Raw genomic sequence first — 18,609 nt, forward strand, 5'->3', positions numbered from 1 at the left:
AGTGTTTCCAAGTTTTGTGATTCTTCCCATGCCAATATTTTATTGTCATAAACATCATTATATCTTCTTCTATTTCAGTTAGAAGTAAAATTAGAAGAGTTATGAGACCTTTGCTTACCTCCCAAAAGTTTTCCATTCTTAGTAATCAACTTAGGGGATATATATATGGGATAATATGTCATTGGATTGGATTAGTACAATATGAAATCTGCTCTTCAGTGCTTTGTTACTCTGAGATCTGTTCCTCTACCTATTAAAATGCATGAAGCTGCAAATAAAAACATTTCAGCAGGTACCTGGTTTTTGTGAAATTAGTCCCTGAATCTATCAGATGTAAAACCGTACCTCAAAGTGTTTTTGATCAACTGTGAGGTGATCCATACATAATTTCTTTTGCTTCAATTCTGGTTTACCCTGCAAGTTTGAAAATCTTTGTTGCTGTCTCTCCAGCATTTTAGACCACTTCGTATTTTGGAAACAGACTTTCCTTGTAGAGCTCTAGGAACTCCTACATTGAAAAAAGTATTTTCATTGACAATATTCATGTGTTTAGACCAAACCCTGTTCTCTTTCCATTTTGTGCTGCTCTGGCATTTGGGGAGCAGAACAAGACAGATGTAGTGGTTTTAGAGCAGTCTCTCCACCAAGCACTGTAGCTATTTAAGCAAAGCCTGAAAGAGCACTCAATGGGCCATTGTGAATGGATTGCAATCTTTTATGACGTTGGGAATGATGACTTGTCAATTCTCGGATCTGACACTGGCTTTCATTCCAGAGTTGAGAGACAGTTTGAAGAAATTTTCATGACACTTCAGTAAAATATATTTAGATGGCTTCAAATCATCATTCACACTCTCTTCGTCATCTGCCATCACCAATATTATTACAGCACTATAATATTGAGGTGTCTAGTCAAACTAGGTTCAGTTATGTGGTTTCAGTTTTCTTAAACTCTTTTTTCCTTCATGACATATGTTGTTCACAGTGACCATATTCTTTGGAGCTAATCCAGAGTTTGTATAGTTTATTTTCTTATTATTCAAGCTAGCATATTTGAACATGGTGAGTGAGTATGGTTCTATATGGGGAGACTAACAAATTAAATTGAATTAAATTTATTAAACATAATTCAAAATATTGATATTTATTTCTTTTAGTAAATAATTATAATATGCCACACGTCTGCTGGGAGTATAAATGTATAATGCCACTATAGTTGCAAAGCAATAACATAAATTTGTATGTCCTAGCCAGGATTTAGTGGTTGGTGTTCTTTTTTTACCTTGACAGATGGTATTCTGAGACTTTCTTATATTTCCTTGTTATAAGCTGTGGATAGTGATGCTTATTTTTTTCTATTGCATAGAGATATGAGATTAAATATAAATGTCTGAAATAAAGTCATTTTACCATCTCTTAATATAAATGAAGAAAAGAATTATCTTCATCATTATAATGTTAATCTAATTCCAGAATTGGCACAGAAAAAAATACTTTGAGGAAGTATTATAAATTTTATCTGGAGTTAAGTGCCACTATATAATAAGGTTCATAATTATGGCTTAATGTACATCTGAAAACAATATTTAAAATTATTATTAAATGAATGGGAGATCAATTAAAAATAAAATATTATAAAAACAATTTAAAAGTCAGAGAGTTATTCACCTAAGTGATTAATTTATAAAGTACCAAACATTCAACTCCTTATTTAAACTCACTATCAAATATCCAATTTTATACATGGTCATTTTTTTTTCTCTTCTCATGGTGTTTTGTTTTCATGTAGACTTAAGGATGAAGTTCAAAATAATAAAGGAGTGCTATAAAAATTCTCCTCTGATCTTCAGTTACCTTGAGATAATAGTATTGTTGGCAAGATCTCTACTAATTATGGTTAAATACCCCTGAGGTCCAATTAGCCAAGGCTGAGTAAATTCATAGATTTGCAGACAAAAAGGATACCTGGTAGCACAGTTAATGTTCCAGAGAAAGGAGTTATTCAAAGGTACCATTTTATATCTCAAGAAAGACAATTATTGCAGCTGATCTAGATGGCATTTTTAAACTAAAAATTTATTTCTCTTTGAGTGAAGTAGCAACTGCCTGAGGACCTGCCCATGGAGCTATATCAAGTAAGTTCATAGGTGAGATTTTTTTTCTAGGAACTCATAAATAATAGCCTATTAGGTTTAAATAGATCTTACAAATCACACAATCGCCCTTCACTCCAACCAATATAAAATTTAAATCTCCTTTCAGCATAACAAGCATCAGGAAATATAGAGTCAACTTCAATAATTTAGGAATAAAAAATATTTTGAAGTATTTTTCTTAGTGATATGTATTTAACAACTCTGTTAAAAACTCATGTTATTCAAAGATATGAACTATGTCTTAATGATCCATTTCTCCAATGACCATTCTGTGTAGTTTCTAAATTTTCCATAGCTCTTAATAATTGTGCTGAACATATTTGAACATATTGATTTTTCCCTTTTAAAAAATATTTTCATTTAGGATTTATTCCTAGAAAGATATTTGTGAACTCAAAGAAAGAGGACAAAGTAATTTCTATGTTCATAGTTATTACTTTTTATTTATTTTTTTGACTTTTTGTCTTTTCTAGGGCCACACCTGTGGCATATGGAGGTTCCCAGGCTAATCAGAGCTGTAGCTGCCAGCTTACACCACAGCCATAGCAATGTGGAATCCAAGCCACATCTGTGACCTACACCTCAGCTCATGGAAATGCGAGATCATTAACCCACTGAGCGAGGCCAGGGATTGAACCCACAACCTCATGGTTCCTAATTGGATTCATTAACCACTGAGCCACAATGGAAACTCCCATAGTTATTTCTAAATCACTTTTATTAATTATGTCTGATTCTTACTTTATGTATACTGTACTCTTCTGATCTGCTGGGGAAATCTACCTCAGCATAACACAATGCAATGAAGCTACTGAATTTTGTTTCAACATATGAATGGAATTTTCATCTTGGATCATTAAAAAAGAAAGGCATTATTCAATTATTTTTTAAAGGGATAGTTTTTGTAGAATGCATTTTATTATATTTATGTTTCCTCTTCTTTAGGTGAAATGTATGCCCCCAAAATTTCCTCATCCAATTAGAAATGCACTACTTTGTAACCAGAAATGAAGGATGATGGTTGCTGTGGGAATATGGGAGAAGAAGACATGAGGATGCATGTAGCAAAAATATAAAGAAGTGGACGATCACTCATATCATGGCTGGGCAGTTCCTGCTATTGGTAACAAAATATTGGGGGAAAAATATTAAGACATTAAATAGGGATACTTTTTATGAATTTATATGAACAAACATACATTACTTAATATATAGGGTTAGTGTCTAACAAATATTTGTTGAAAGAATGAATTGTTTATTTATTTATTATTTTATTATTGTTATTTCCCCAATACATTGTTTTTGCTACTGTACATCATGGTGAACAATTTAAACATACATGTATACATTCTATTTTCTCATATTATCATGTTTCATCATAAGTGGCTAGATATAGTTTCCAGTGTTGCACAGCAGGATATCATTGCTAATCCATTCCAAAAGTGAGTGTGCATCTATTAACCCCAAACTCCTAATCCATTCCACTCCCCCTTGGCAACCACAAGTCTATTCTTCAAGTCCATTATTTTCTTTTCTGTCGAAAGTTTAATCTGTGCCATATATTAGATTCCAGACATATGATATCATAGGGTATTTGTCTTTCTCTTTCTAACGTACTTCACTCAGTGTGAGAGTCTCTAGCTCCATCCATGTTGCTGCAAATGGCATTATTTCATTAATTTTTATGGCTGAGTAGTATTCCATTGTGTATATGTACCATATCTTCCTAATCCAATCTTCTGTGGATGGACATTTGGGTTGTTTCCATGTCCTGGCTATTGTGAATAGTGCTGCAATGAACATGTGGGTGCATGTGATTTATTAAGGAGAGTTTTGTCCAGATATATGCCCAAGAGTGGGATTGTTGGATGATATGGTAGTTCTATGCATAGATTTCTAACACACATCCATACTGTTCTCCATAGTGGCTGTACCAGCTTACATTCCCACCAACAGTTCAGAAGGGTTCCTTTTTCCCTACACTCCCTCCAGGATTTGTTATTTGTGGACTTATTAATGATTTCCATTCTGAAGTGGTGTGAGGTGGTATCTCATGGTAGTTTTGATTTGCATTTCTCTAATAATCAGGGATGTTGAGCATTTTTTTCATGTGCTTGCTCACCATCTGTATGTCTTCCTTGGGGAAATGTCTTTTCCTTGGAAAAATGTCTTTTCCTTGGAAAAATGTCTTTTCCTTGGAAAAATGTCTTTTGCCCATTTTTTCATTTTTTTTTGTTTTTTGTTTTTTTTTTTTTTGCTTTTTTGCTGTTGAGTTGTATAAATTGCTTATATATTCTGGAGATTGTCAGTTGCCTCATTTGAAAGGATTTCCTCCCATTCTGTAAGTTGCCTTTTTGTTTTCCTTTTGGTTTCCTTTGCTGTGCAATAGCTTTTTAGTTTGATTAGGTCCCATTGATTTTATTTTTGCTTTTACTTCTGTTGCTTTCAGAGAGTGACCTGAGAAAACATTTGCTTGGTTGATGTCAGAGAATGTTTTGCCTATGTTCTCTTCCAGGAGTTTGATAGTGTCTTATTTTTAACTCTTACAGCCATTTTGAGTTTATTGTCATGTATGGTATGAGGGTTTGTTCTAGTTTCATTGATTTGCATTCAGCTGTCCAGTTTTCCCAGCAATGCTTGCTGAAAAGACTAAATTTTTCCCATTTTATGCTCTTGACTCCTTTGTAAAATATCAATTGAACATAGGTGTCTGGGTTTATTTCTGGGTTTTCTATTCTGTTCCATTTGTCTGTCTGTCTGTTTTGGTACCAGTACCACACTCTTTTGATGACTGCGGCTTTGTAATATTGCCTGAAGTCTGCGTGATTTATGCCTCCTGCTTGTTTTTTGTTCCTCAGAATTCCTTTTCAATTCTGGGGCTTTCATGTTTCCATATTAATTTTTTGGATTTTTTGTTCTAGTTCTGTGAAAAATGTCATGGGTAATTCAATAGGCATTGCATTGAATTTTTTCAATATTAATTTTTCCATCCCAGGAGCATGAGATATCTTTCAATTTCTTTACATCTTCTTTAATTTCATTAATCAATGTTTTATAATTTCTGGAGTATAAGTCCTTTACCTCCTTGGTAGGTGAATTGACAGGTAATTGGATTTTTTGCGGTGAAATTTTAAAAGGTATTGTATTTGTGTTTTTTCCTATTCTAATATTTCATTGTTAGGAGACAAAAATGAGGCTGATTTGTGAATGTTTATCCTATATCCTGCTATTTTGCTGTATTTGTTGATCAGTTCAAGTAGTTTTTTTGTTGAGTATTTATGATTTTCTGTGTATAGTGTCATGTCATCTGCATACAGTGACAATTTGATCTCTTCTCTTCCTATTTGGATTCTTTTATTTGTCTGATTGCTGTGGCTAGGACTTCCAGTACTATGCAGAAGAACAGTGGTGAGAGTGTGCATCTTTGTCTTGTTCCAGATTATAGTGGGAAGGCTTTCAGCTTTTTTCTAATGAATATTAAATTTGCTGTGGATTTGTCATAAATGGCTTTTATTATGTTAAACTATGTGCATCTATAAACATTTTGGTAATAATTTTTACCATGAATGGATGTTGGACTTTGTCAAGTGCTTTTTCTGCATCTCTTGAGATGATCATGTGGTTTTTGACTTTGGTTAATGTGGTATATGATGTTGATTGATTTCCATATGTTGAACCATCCTTATGGACATGGATGAATCCCACCTGGTCGTGGTGTACAATCTTTTTGATGTGTTTTTGGATTTGGTTGGCTAAAATTTTGTTGAGAATTTTTGTGTTTGTAGTCATCAAAGTATTGGCCTACAGTTTTATTTTTGGTGGTATCTTTGTCTGGTTTTGTTATTAGGGTGGCATCAGAGAATATCTTCTTCAAAATTTTGAACAAGTTTAAGGAGGATATTTATAAGTTCCTCTTTGTATGTTTGGTCGAATTCATCTGTGAAGCCATTTGGTCCTGGACTCTTATTTGTAGAGAGTGTTTTTATGACATATTCAATTACATGTCTAGTGATTGGTCTGTTCAGTTGATCTATTTCTTCTTGATTCAGTTTTGGCAGGCTGTAAGATTCTAGAAAATTGTCCATTTCTTTTAGGTTTTCAAATTTGTCAGAATACAATTGTTCATAGTATTCTCATAATTTTTTTTTGTATTTCTGTAGTATCCGTTGTGACTTCTCCCTTTCTTTTTTTATTTTGATTATATTGGGTATTTTCTCTACTCTTCTTGGTGAGTCTATCCAGTGGTTCATCAGTTTTTTTTTTTTTTACCTTTTCAAAGAACCAGCTCTGAGTTTGATTTTTTCTATTGTTCTTTGAATATATATTTCATTTATTTCCTCTTTGAACTTTATGTTTTTCTTCCTTCTGTTGACCTTAGGTCTGTATGTTCTTTTTCTAATTCATTTAGGTGTTGGGTAAAGTTGTCAATTTGAGATTTTTCTTCTTTTTTGAGGAAGGCCTGTATTACTATTAACTTCCATCTCAGCATTTCTTTTGTTGCATCCCAGATATTTTGAGAGGTATTGTCTTAATTATCATTTGTCTCGAGGTATTTTTTAATTTCCTTCTTGGTTTCCTCATTGACCCATTGGTTTTTTAGTAGCATGTTGTTTAGTCTCCAGGTAGTCAGTTTCTTTATCATTTATTTTCCTGTGGTTGATTTCTAGTTTCATTCCATTGTGGTAAGAGAAGATACTTGAAATAATTTATATACTCTAATATTTGTTGAGGTTAGATTTGTTCCCCAGGGTGTGATCAATTTTTTAGAATGTTCCATGTGCACTTGAGAAGAAATTATATTCTGATGTTTTTGGATGTAGTGTCTTAGAACTGTCAATTAAGTCTAACTTTTCTATTATTTCCTTTAGGATCTCTGTTGCTTTATTGGTTTTCTGTCTAGAGGATCTGTCCATTGATGTGAGTGGGGTGTTAAAGTGTCCTACTATGATTGTATTCCATCAATTTCTCCTTCTATGTACATTAGTATTTTTTGGAGGTATCTGGGTGATCCTATGTTATGGGCATATATATATATATATATATATATATATATATGATTGTAATACCCTCTTCTTGAATGGATCCTTTAACCATTAAATAGTGTCCTTCTTTGTCTTTCCTTATGACCTTCATTTTAAAGTCTATTTTGTCTGAGTAGAATGTGCTGAGACATACTGAGTATGAGTATTGCAACTCCTCTTTCTGGTCTTTTCCATTGGCATGAGTTATCTCTTCCCATCCCCTCACATTCAATGTATATGTGTCCTTTGTGATAAGGTGAGTTTTTGTATACAGCAGATTGAAGGCTTTTGCTTTTTTATCAAATCTTCCACTCTGTGTCTTTTGATTGGAGCGTTTAGTTCATTGACATTTAAGGTGATTATTGACAGATATGTATTTATTGCCATTTTAAACCTTGTTTTCCATTTTATTATATGTTTCTCTTTTCTTTTTTTTGTTGGATGTTTTCATTTTATTTTATGCTTGAGTACTTTTGAAAGAACAATCTTGTAATAGTACTTAAAGTAAATAAAAAATGTATATGAGTTTGTGTATATATGTATAGTACTATGCTCATCCTACCTAGCAGACTATTTCTGTACTCCACATTAAATTTCTATTTTTAAAGCTTTGAAAATAAAGTCATTCAGAGTTCCCATCGTGGTACAGTCATTAATCAATCTGACTAGGAACCATGAGGTTGTTTGTTCCATCCCTGGCCTTGCTCAGTGGGTTAAGGATCCAGCATTGCCATGAGCTGTGGTGTAGGTTGCAGACATGGCTTGGATCCTGCATTGCTGTGGCTCTAGCATAGGCTGGCAGAAACAGCTCTGATTAGACCCCTAGCCTGGGATCCTCCATATGCCACAGGAGCACCCCTCGAAAAGGCAAAGAGACAAAAAAAAAAGAAAAAGAAAAAGAAAAGAAGGCCATCCTTTGCATGAAAGATTCCATTGTATTGAACACCTATTGAAGATTTTGTTTATTTAAGTCTATGGACATTTTAAATTTACTAAAAAAGACCACATTAAATTTTATGAGAAAGAGAATTTTGAAGTATAAAAAATGTTAAATAAAAATATTTCAATTACCTTGAAAACAAAGTGACAAAGTAATACTCTTTCATAGAGCCAATTAACATTTGTATATTTATTCTATAAATTGTGTTAGAAATTATTAATCTGGATGTCATTTTCCTTTCAAATGTTTATTTATATTTTCCACAAAGCAGAGATTAATAATAAGCAAAACATCATGAGGAGAATATTCAAATTCCTCTTCAGTTTATGATCGAGGAAGCTGTCATATTTTTACCCATGGAGAAGTGCAGTTCACTAAGTGTTTACTCATCTCCTATTAGATTTCTGACGCTGAAGACATCCGACCAGGCACTATGGTATGTGGAGAAACACACTTAAATAGCATATGTGGTCTGGTGGGTACCATGGAGGGGAAGTTGCCAATGACTTATATGCATATCCCTAAACTGCTGGTCTATGATTTTTTTGATGGTCTCATTTTTTCTGCAGTAAGAGATGAGTGTTCAAATGTAAATTTTCACAGAAGAGTGGGTAACTCTTACTTGTGTATTGCAACTCTGTATGGCAACTCTCAGTTTACAAGATACATCTGACAATTGCAATGTATAAGCTCAAAGGCACAGAGGAGATCTCAGAAGTGTGGCACTCTGAGATGACTTAACAATGTCACTTGCATTTGGAATCAAGACGAAAATCAACATCTCTTTTAGATAACCCAAAGTTTTCTCAGTATTTACACAAAGAATTTTACCCTGTAGGTGTTTTAGGTAACAGGTACTAAGTGTCTGGAGAGATGTAAATCATCATGGAGAAAATAGGAAGGGATTGAAATAAGAAGTGTGAAAGACATGCTTTACAGTTATAGTGACCAGTCTAATTTTCTTCTATGAAATTCAGACAAATTGATTCAACAAATCAATCATTTCCTGATTAATATGTATCATTCATTATTCCTTTGTAGATAACTCAGGCCCCAGTAAGGTGTTCCATACTGAAGGAGCTCAGACTCCCAATGATGTGACTGAGTTTGTTCTCTTGGGACTCACACAGAATCCACACTTGCAGAAAATACTCTTCATGGCCTTGTTGTTCATTTCCCTATTTACCTTGCTGGCCAATCTGATCATTGTCATTACCATCTCCCTCAGCCCCACACTCGGGGCTCCCATGTACATTTTCTCAATTACGTGTCCTTCATAGATGCCTCTTACACATCTCTCACCACCCCCAAAATAATCAATGACCTGTTGTATCAGAGGAGAAACTTGGGTGTCTTCTTGACTCACTTCTTTGTGTAACATTTCCTGGGAGAATCAGAAATCATCATCTTTATTGTCATGGTCTATGACCACTATATGGCCATCTGCAAGCCTATGCACTGCATGACCATAATGTGACATGGTCTCTGACATCTCCTGGTGGTGGTGGCCTGGATTGGGGAGATCCAGTGCTGCCACTGTGCAAATACATTTCATGGTCAACTTGCCATTCTGTGATCCTAAAGTCATTGACCACTTAATGTGTAATGTCTTTCCACTGTGAAACTTGCCTGCAGGAACACTTACAGGATTAGAATTGTGGTGGGAGCCAACAGTGGGGCCATATGCTTGCTAATTTTCTTCATGATACTCATCTCCAATATAGTCATCCTGAATTCCTTGAAATCCCATAGCTCTGAAGGATGATGCCAAATCTCTACATGTGGCTCACATTTTACAGTAGTGGTACTCTTTTTGTGCCTTGTATATTCACCTGCATGAATCCTGTGGCCACTTACACTGTCAACACACGTTGGTGACTGTGTTCTTTGAAATCCTCACTCCCATGTTAAATCCTATCATTTTTACAGTGAGAAACATGGAGGTGAAAAAATGCCATTAAGAGCTTATCAAAGAGGAGCACAAATAAGGCTGTTTATGAAGCCTAGAAAGTGATGGAATATATATCTAAAAATATGATAAAAATATCCATAAATATACCATAAAAATATCAAGGGAAATTAATAAGTTTGGCAGACTACTGACAGAATAAAAGACTTGAAAACTAGGATTTGCTGAGTAGTCAATGCTGAGGCTGATAAATTTTAATATACTTTGTCAAACCTTCTGAATTCATGTGCATAGATTCAGCATATACAATGGAAATAATATCTATTAATGCCTAGTTTAATGATTATATGTTATGTTTTTCTCTAGTTTCACTGCTGCTTTACTAAGTTCTTGATACATATTTTACTTGAATGAAATTGGCTTTTCCCTAGGACACTGACTTCCCAACTTCTTTTATTTTTGCTTAGCCTGTAGTAAAGCAAGAAATATGATAGAAATTCTTGTACATTGGCAAGAAAGATTTGGGAAGTGAAATTACTGCTGAAATTTTTTGGCAAGATGAATTTACCAAAATCAAAAAGAGAAACACCCATAAAAGGGGGAAATAATAATTCACAGCCTATTTTTAATTCTTTTTGTTGCACCAAAAACATGAGCCAGAAACATAAAAATTATTCCTAAATTGGTCTTATTTTCTTAAACATCCTATGGCTTACTGCTTTTTCTTGGGTAACTATGATTTAATCCCCTTTTAAAAATAAAAACATGAGGAAAATTTTTTAAATAAATAGTAAATATTATTTAATGAAATTTCAGTATACAGGCAGAGTTAAGAGTTTTAGCTACAAAATTTGAATCTAGGTTTTACAAATTTCAATCCTACTTTATTTCAAATAAAACATAGTTGTCTTTGGTACATTTACATCTTTAGATAAGACATGTACCCATAGTCTTAATGGTTCATTTGTCCTTCAAGAAGATGGTGTCATATTTGTTGTAGCCATGTCTCCTCTGTATCAATATATTTCATCAATATAAGAGTTTCCTGTTTTCCAATAGTTGCTCCACTTTGCTTTATGAAAGATTTACATTTGGGCCTGTTTTCACTGAAAGAATTCTGGAAAGGATTTTTGCTTTTATGAAAAAGTCATTATTGTAATACTGTTGGCTTTTCTGTAAAAGTAAACTTCTACAAAAGTTTTCATAATAGAAGCTTTAGGAAATTAGGTGACACATGTGATGCTCCTCTATGCACATGGAGAATACCAGGCCATTATTTATTACTACATCATTCTTAATAAGTCAAAGATTCTCTGAGCACAACACTCCAATTTGTGTTACTACAAATAAATGGTCAAACTCACTGGTCATCTGGAGCAATTTCTTCCATAATTTTACCATATATTTATGCTAGAGCACTGTACACATGTCCTTTGGTTTTACCATTTATTAAGCTTACACACAGGATCTCAATTCATCAGAAACAGAAACTTTCCCCCACACTGTCCAGGCTTGGAAGATAATATAATTAGCACTTAATATACTAAGGATAATCAGTTTTGCAGTTGATGTTGAGAGTTCAACATTGCAACAGCATCTAGACTAAATGACATATAGTTCATTTTGCTTCATGACTTTTTGATAGAAATTGGAGTAATCCTGGGATACAAATAGGAGACATATTGAGTAAATTGAACTAGAGACTCTCATCTTGAGTGAAGTAAGTCAGAAAGAGAAAGACAAATACCATATGATATCACTTATCTGGAATCTAATATATGGCACAAAAGAATCTTTTCACAGAAAAGAAAATCATAGACTTGGAGAATAGACTTGTGATTGCCAAGGGGTAAGGGGAAGGAGTGGGAAAGACTGGGAACTTGGGGTAAATAGATGCAAAATATTGCTTTAGAGATGAATTAGCAATGGGATCCTGCTCTGTAGCACTGGAAACTCTGTCTAGTCAATTATGATGGAACATGTAATGTGAGAAAAAAGAATGTATACATGTATCTGTAACTGGGTCACCATGATGTACAGTAGAAAAAAATATATATATATAAATGATGAAAAAAGGAATGATAGGAATAAAAAAAAATGTCATATATATTCTAAGATAAAAGGAGGATTTGAAGAGGAAAAGTAAAGCAGCAGTTGAGATTTAGGGACTTTAACAAGGGCTCTGTAGAGAAGCAAGAAGATTAATAATGACCAAACTATAAATTGTCAACAGCAGACTTGGAGGGTATGAGAATTGAAGAAGGAAATGTAAGGCAGTTTGGCATTCTCAGAGAATGGATTTTGTTGGATTTTGAATAATTTTAAGTAATGTTATGATATACCTTTGCATTCATAATCAGAAATTTCCTGAGGACTAGTTGCCACCTAATTATTTCTCATTCTTAAAAAAAAAAGGAAATATGTCTCTCATAAAAATTAATGAGATAAATAATATTTGTATCTGTTGTATAAGGATATTTTGTTTGAATAAAGACATTTTTTTTTTTATTTTCCCACTGTACAGCAAGGGGGTCAGGTTATCCTTACATGTATACATTACAATTACACTTTTTCCCCCACCCTTTGTTCTGTTGAAACATGAGTATCTAGACATAGTTCTCAATGCTATTCAGCAGGATCTCCTTGTAAATCTATTCTAAGTTGTGTCTGATAAGCCCAAACTCCCGATCCCTCCCACTCCCTCCCCCTCCCATCAGGCAGCCACAAGTCATTTCTCCAAGTCCTGATTTTCTTTTCTGAGGAGATGTTCATTTGTGCTGGATATTAGATTCCAGTTATAAGTGATATCATATGGTATTTGTCTTTGTCTTTCTGGCTCATTTCACTCAGGATGAGATTCTCAATTCAATGAAAATATTAGGCATAAGGTGAGGAAAGTGATCTATCTATTGTTGAAGGCCAGCTGTGAGGCATAGATTTTGATATATTATTTTCATACATTAACTATTTTTAATGTAACAGCAAGTATTATTAGATATATTTTTTACTCTATTGTACAGAAAGAAAATGAGACTCAATGTAGTTTAGCATAAATATCAAGTCTTTTAAACTCTTGTTACCTCTACTTCACCCATTTCACAATATTCCTCGATATCATGATGTGAAAAGTACCAAAAGATAGATCTGATCATTAGCACAGTGTGGAGATTGTCATTTAAGCATTCATCCCTTATTATTATGATATTTTTATGGGAGGGAGGGTTTCCTCTTCAAATATCCATTAACCTCCAGGCTACTTGCAGTCTCTTGATTCCTCTTGTATCATGGAAAAGTCATCTAATGATCCCATTTCTGAAGATGTAGTACCATTCATCACGTCATGAAAAGTGAAATGTAATGGGCTCAAGAATTGAAATTCAAATGGTTAAATTTCAAAGAAAGTGACACTTAGATGAAAGAGATATTTGGAGAAACAAAAGAAGTCACTCTCAAGAGACTGAATACTCTGTTTTGGCATAAGGATAGTATTCTGAAGAACTAATTAGGTCCTATTTCTATAGGACATTTCCTTTTATTTTCCCACATTATTAACATTTACTACTGGAAGAATGTCTTCATTGTCAGTTCAGTCTAGGAAATTTTGACTTATTTAATTTACTCAAAAGATATTTTGCAGGACCTGCAGTGGTCCAGAGAGTTATGGGTACAAGATATACAATTTTGAATGACACTGATTCAAATTTAATTCTAGTGGAATTAAGTAGAAATTAATTAAAAACTAGTAGATTATAGGTGGATAATAAAAAAGTAATGAAATAAAAATATAATTTCATTAGCAATGGGTCTGATGAACAACATCTTATGAGAGGCAAAAGAGAATTATGTAGATTTGTGTAGTTGTTTGAAGCACAGCTGGAATTTCAGTTAGGGCAAAGTTTAAATAAATACATTATTCTACCTTCCATTTTTTTTTGTCTTTTTTCCATTTCTTGGGCCACTCTCAGAGCATATGGAAGTTCCCAGACTAGGGGTCGAATTGGAGCTGCAGCTGCTGGCTTATGCCACAGCCACAGCAACACAGAATCTGAGCCACATCTGAAATCTGCACCACAGCTCACAGCAATGCTAGATCCTTAACCCACTGATCAAGGCCAGGGATTGAACCCACAACCTCATGGTTCCTAGTCAGATTTGTTAACCACTGAGCCACGACAGGAACTCCACCTTCCATTTTTTTTTTTTTAATAAATGTTACTCTAACACATGCATTTGAAATGGGGACAATATCTCCCACAGTAGTAAAACTGGTTTCTTAGAATATGCAAAAAACTCTTTGTTTTAATATATAAATCACAGATATACACAAGTCACATAGACAGGTAGTATGTTTCTGGTAGCAATATTTTAAGGGGCAAGATTAAGGGGACCAAATATCTAAAAAATCACCAGAGGTGGGCAATAGTGCAAAGAATATTGAGGAATACTGCCCTAACTCTTGTCTGAATGGTTAGGAAAGAGCATGGTGTGACTGGGCTGTTAGTAAAGGTAATCTAAGCACAGAGGTTGGACCATCACCTGGGAATATCACAGTCAATAAAACTGAGAGGCACTGCCTTCAAAGGAGACTTCCTAGAGTGTATGTGCAACCATGTTTTTGAACCAGTTGTAACCCGTGATGTGTGTGATAAATGTAGAACATTGGTATTTTTAAGTATTGAAAGTTGAAAATGTTTGGAATTTATAACTTCCAATATTTCTAAATCAATTTGAGAATATTGTTATGCAGTGAGAAAAAATGTAGTTCTTGTTTTTTTAAATTTTAAAATCCTTCCTAATGGCAATTCTCACATAGTTAGAGGTGATACTGTTTTAACAATAGTCTTAAAATAGGTAGAGAACATGAGATTATGTAATATAAAAATTGAGTCTGGTACTGGGTGGGTGGCCAAGAACGGGTCCTCTTGACTTTTCTTCATCAGACAGATAATTCATTGACAATTCTATTGAAAAAGAAAGATTAATTTTTGAACAATAATTAAATGGTTGGGGATTTTTGTGGATCCAGCATTGTCACTGCAGCAGCATGGGTTTGATCCCTGGCTAGAGAAACTCCACCTGCCCTGGGTGCCACAAGAAAAAAAAAAAGAATAATAAGAATAAATGAACATCTCCTCAGAAAAGAAAATCATGGACTTGGAGAAGAGACTTGTGGCTGCCTGACGGGAGGGGGAGGGAGTGGGAGGGATCGGGAGCTTGGGCTTATCAGACACAACTTAGAATAGATTTACAAGGAGATACTGCTGAGTAGCATTGAGAACTTTGTCTAGATACTCATGTTTCAACAGAAGAAAGGGTGGGGGAAAAATATAATTGTAATGTATACATGTAAGGATAACTTGACCCCCTTCATGTACAGTGGGAAAAAAAAAAAGAAAATAAAGTGTATTAAGATTAGGTTGTAAAAAAAAAAAAAAGAATAAATGAATGGTTAATACCATGATCTGGTTTTGTGTTTGTGGAGCATCAGCTTGGCCTGGCTCCAGTGAATCTCTGTTCCTAGCAAAAGTGCATCATCGAAAAGGTGGATGGGAATTCAGTGGTATGGTGAGTAGCATCTCAGTTAGTAGAGACACAGCCTCAAAGGGATGCAGTTGATATGATGCAAGTCTACACAGTTTGAGATCATGTGTTATTTGAAAATGGCATTCTGCCTTATTTGAGTCCAGGTCTGTTTCTCAAAGGAATACATTTTTGTAATTATGTTTCTTCTAAGATATGGATTTGAAGCTATTTACAAATTAAAGTCAAATACAGCTGAAAGACAGGTACAGGTACCGAAATGATTTTTTAAGCAACTTATCTGGCTGCCATTTTTTTCTTTTTCATTTTTTTTTCTTTTTTGGCAAGCTTTCCTATTTAGATGAACTTTGAATCCCTCTGCCATCTGCAAGTGTTGTTTACTATACAAGTTTCTGGACACCCAAGACATGTTTCTTTAAAATCATTATAAACTCTGATAAATCAACACAGCTCCCCAATAAGTTATTGGATGATTTGATCCAATTGCAGCTCCTGATTTTTTTGCCTCCATGCTTGGATTTGCTAAGATGAAACTCTAATGTGTCATGGTTCTTATCTCTTTTTCCAATAAAAGTTCCTGTAAGTACATCCTGCGTGGAGCCAGAACTTCACTTACCCTGACAGGATCCTAGAAAAATTATTTGTAGAATATCTGCCTTCTATTTAGAGGGACCATCAGGTAACTTGCTTTTAGAGGTCACAGAGGTGACATGAGACTGAGTTTTGGAGATGATTTTCACAACAATTTTGAGTATTATGGTCTTATTAATTTGAACTACTATTTTGAAATTATCGAAATAACTGAATCACATGTATGTGTAATTATATTTGCAATGTGTCAGTAGTTCATGTGTTTGGTCTCTATAAACAATTTGTAACCTTAGGGTGGAGAGCATTGAGCTATCTACTATTTTTAGCTTAATTTACTTAGATCTCTTTTGGCAAATTATCAATACTTTTGTGTCTACATTTTGTCTCTATCCAGATCATGTGATTAATGTGTAAAAGATTATGCTTATGTTTCAGAGATGTGTCTTGAAATTAAGGAAAAGGAGAAGCTGATGTATAGGACAGTTTTAAACATTTTTTTTTCTTTTTTTCCTTTTTTGGCTTTTTAGGGGCATACCTGTGGCATATGGAAGTTCCCAGGCTAAAGGTCAAAACTGAGCTGCAGCTGTAGGCCTATGCCACACTCACAGCAATGATAGATCTGAGCTGTATCTGTGACCTACTCCACATGTCATGGCAATGCCAGATCCTTAACCCACTGAATTAGGCCAGGGATCAAACCTACATCTCCATGGATCATAATCAGTTCATAACCCATTGAGCCACAATGAGAACTCCCTAGTTTTAGACAATCTTATGTTTCCTTTATTTTATTCCATTTTCTATGTGTGTGTGTGTGTGTGTGTGTGTGTGATTATGTGTATTATAACAATATTATATATGTGTTATATATATATGTGTGTGTATATATATATATATATATATATATATATATATATATATATATATTTCTACTTTCCTCTTGTGCCAGTTTCCTTAAATTTTATTTTTGTTCAAATAACCTTTCAGAAAGACTTTACATAGTGATTTTATTTCCATTTTAATCAGATAATGATTCTAACTTTTCAAAGATGATAAAAAAAGTTGGCTTTAAAAAGACATCTCTCTATCTATGCAAAACCACAATTTATTTGTGAGCACCTCTGCTCACAGCTTTTTTTTTTTCAAGTCATTTTCTTTTTTTTTTGGTTTGTTTTTTTTTTGTTTTTAATAATTTTTTTATTTTCCCACTGTACAGCAAGGGGGTCAAGTTATCCTTACATGTATACATTACAATTATATTTTTCCCCCACCCTTTGTTCTGTTGAAACATGAGTATCTAGACAAAGTTCTCAATGCTATTCAGCAGGATCTCCTTGTAAATCTATTCTAAGTTGTGTCTGATAAGCCCAAGCTCCCAATCCCTCCCACTCTCTCCCCCTCCCGTCAGGCAGCCACAAGTCTCTTCTCCAAGTCCATGCTTTTCTTTTCTGAGGAGATGTTCATTTGTGCTGGATATTAGATTCCAGTTATAAGTGATATCATATGGTATTTGTCTTTGTCTTTCTGGCTCATTTCACTCAGGATGAGATTCTCTAGTTCCATCCATGTTGCTGCAAATGGCATTATGTCATTCTTTTTTATGGATGAGTAGTATTCCATTGTGTATATATACCACATCTTCCGAATCCAATCATCTGTCGATGGACATTTGGGTTGTTTCCACGTCCTGGCTATTGTGAATAGTGCTGCAATGAACATGCAGGTGCACGTGTCTCTTTTAAGTAGAGTTTTGTCCGGATAGATGCCCAAGAGTGGGATCCTGGATTGGGAAAATCAATATTGTAAAAATGGCCATACTACCCAAAGCAATCTACAGATTCAATGCAATCCCTATCAAATTACCCAGGACATTTTTCACAGAACTAGAACAAACAATCCAAACATTTATATGGAACAACAAAAGACCCAGAATGGCCAAAGCAATCCTGAGAAACAAAAACCAAGCAGGAGGCATAACTCTTCCAGACTTCAAGAAATACTACAAAGCCACAGTTATCTTAACAGTGTGGTACTGGTATCAAAACAGACAGACAGACCAATGGAACAGAATAGAGAATCCGGAAATAAACCCTGACACCTATGGTCAATTAATCTTTGACAAGGGAGGCAAGAACATAAAATGGGAAAAAAAATGCTCACAGTTTTTGCTGTTGGTGCTGAACTGATGCTGATTATTTGCTCAAGGAAGTGGTGATGAAACCAAGAAAGCTGTTCAGAGATTAAGCCCCCAGCCTCTGGAAATATTCCAAGAAAGCATAGCTTTTTGTATCTACAATGGTATAATAATTTCCATGCTAAAAATGTGCTACTGTGGATAATTCCATTCCCACTCATTTTCAAGGAAAGCACAGTGAAGACCAATGAACAGAAATAACGCTTTAAAACCCTTCAAAACCCTTCATTAGAGACATAATCTGTTGATGCTTGGGC

Source organism: Sus scrofa, unplaced genomic scaffold (genome assembly GCF_000003025.6).
Source record: "Sus scrofa isolate TJ Tabasco breed Duroc unplaced genomic scaffold, Sscrofa11.1 Contig42, whole genome shotgun sequence".
Classification (NCBI taxonomy): Eukaryota; Metazoa; Chordata; class Mammalia; order Artiodactyla; family Suidae; genus Sus; species Sus scrofa.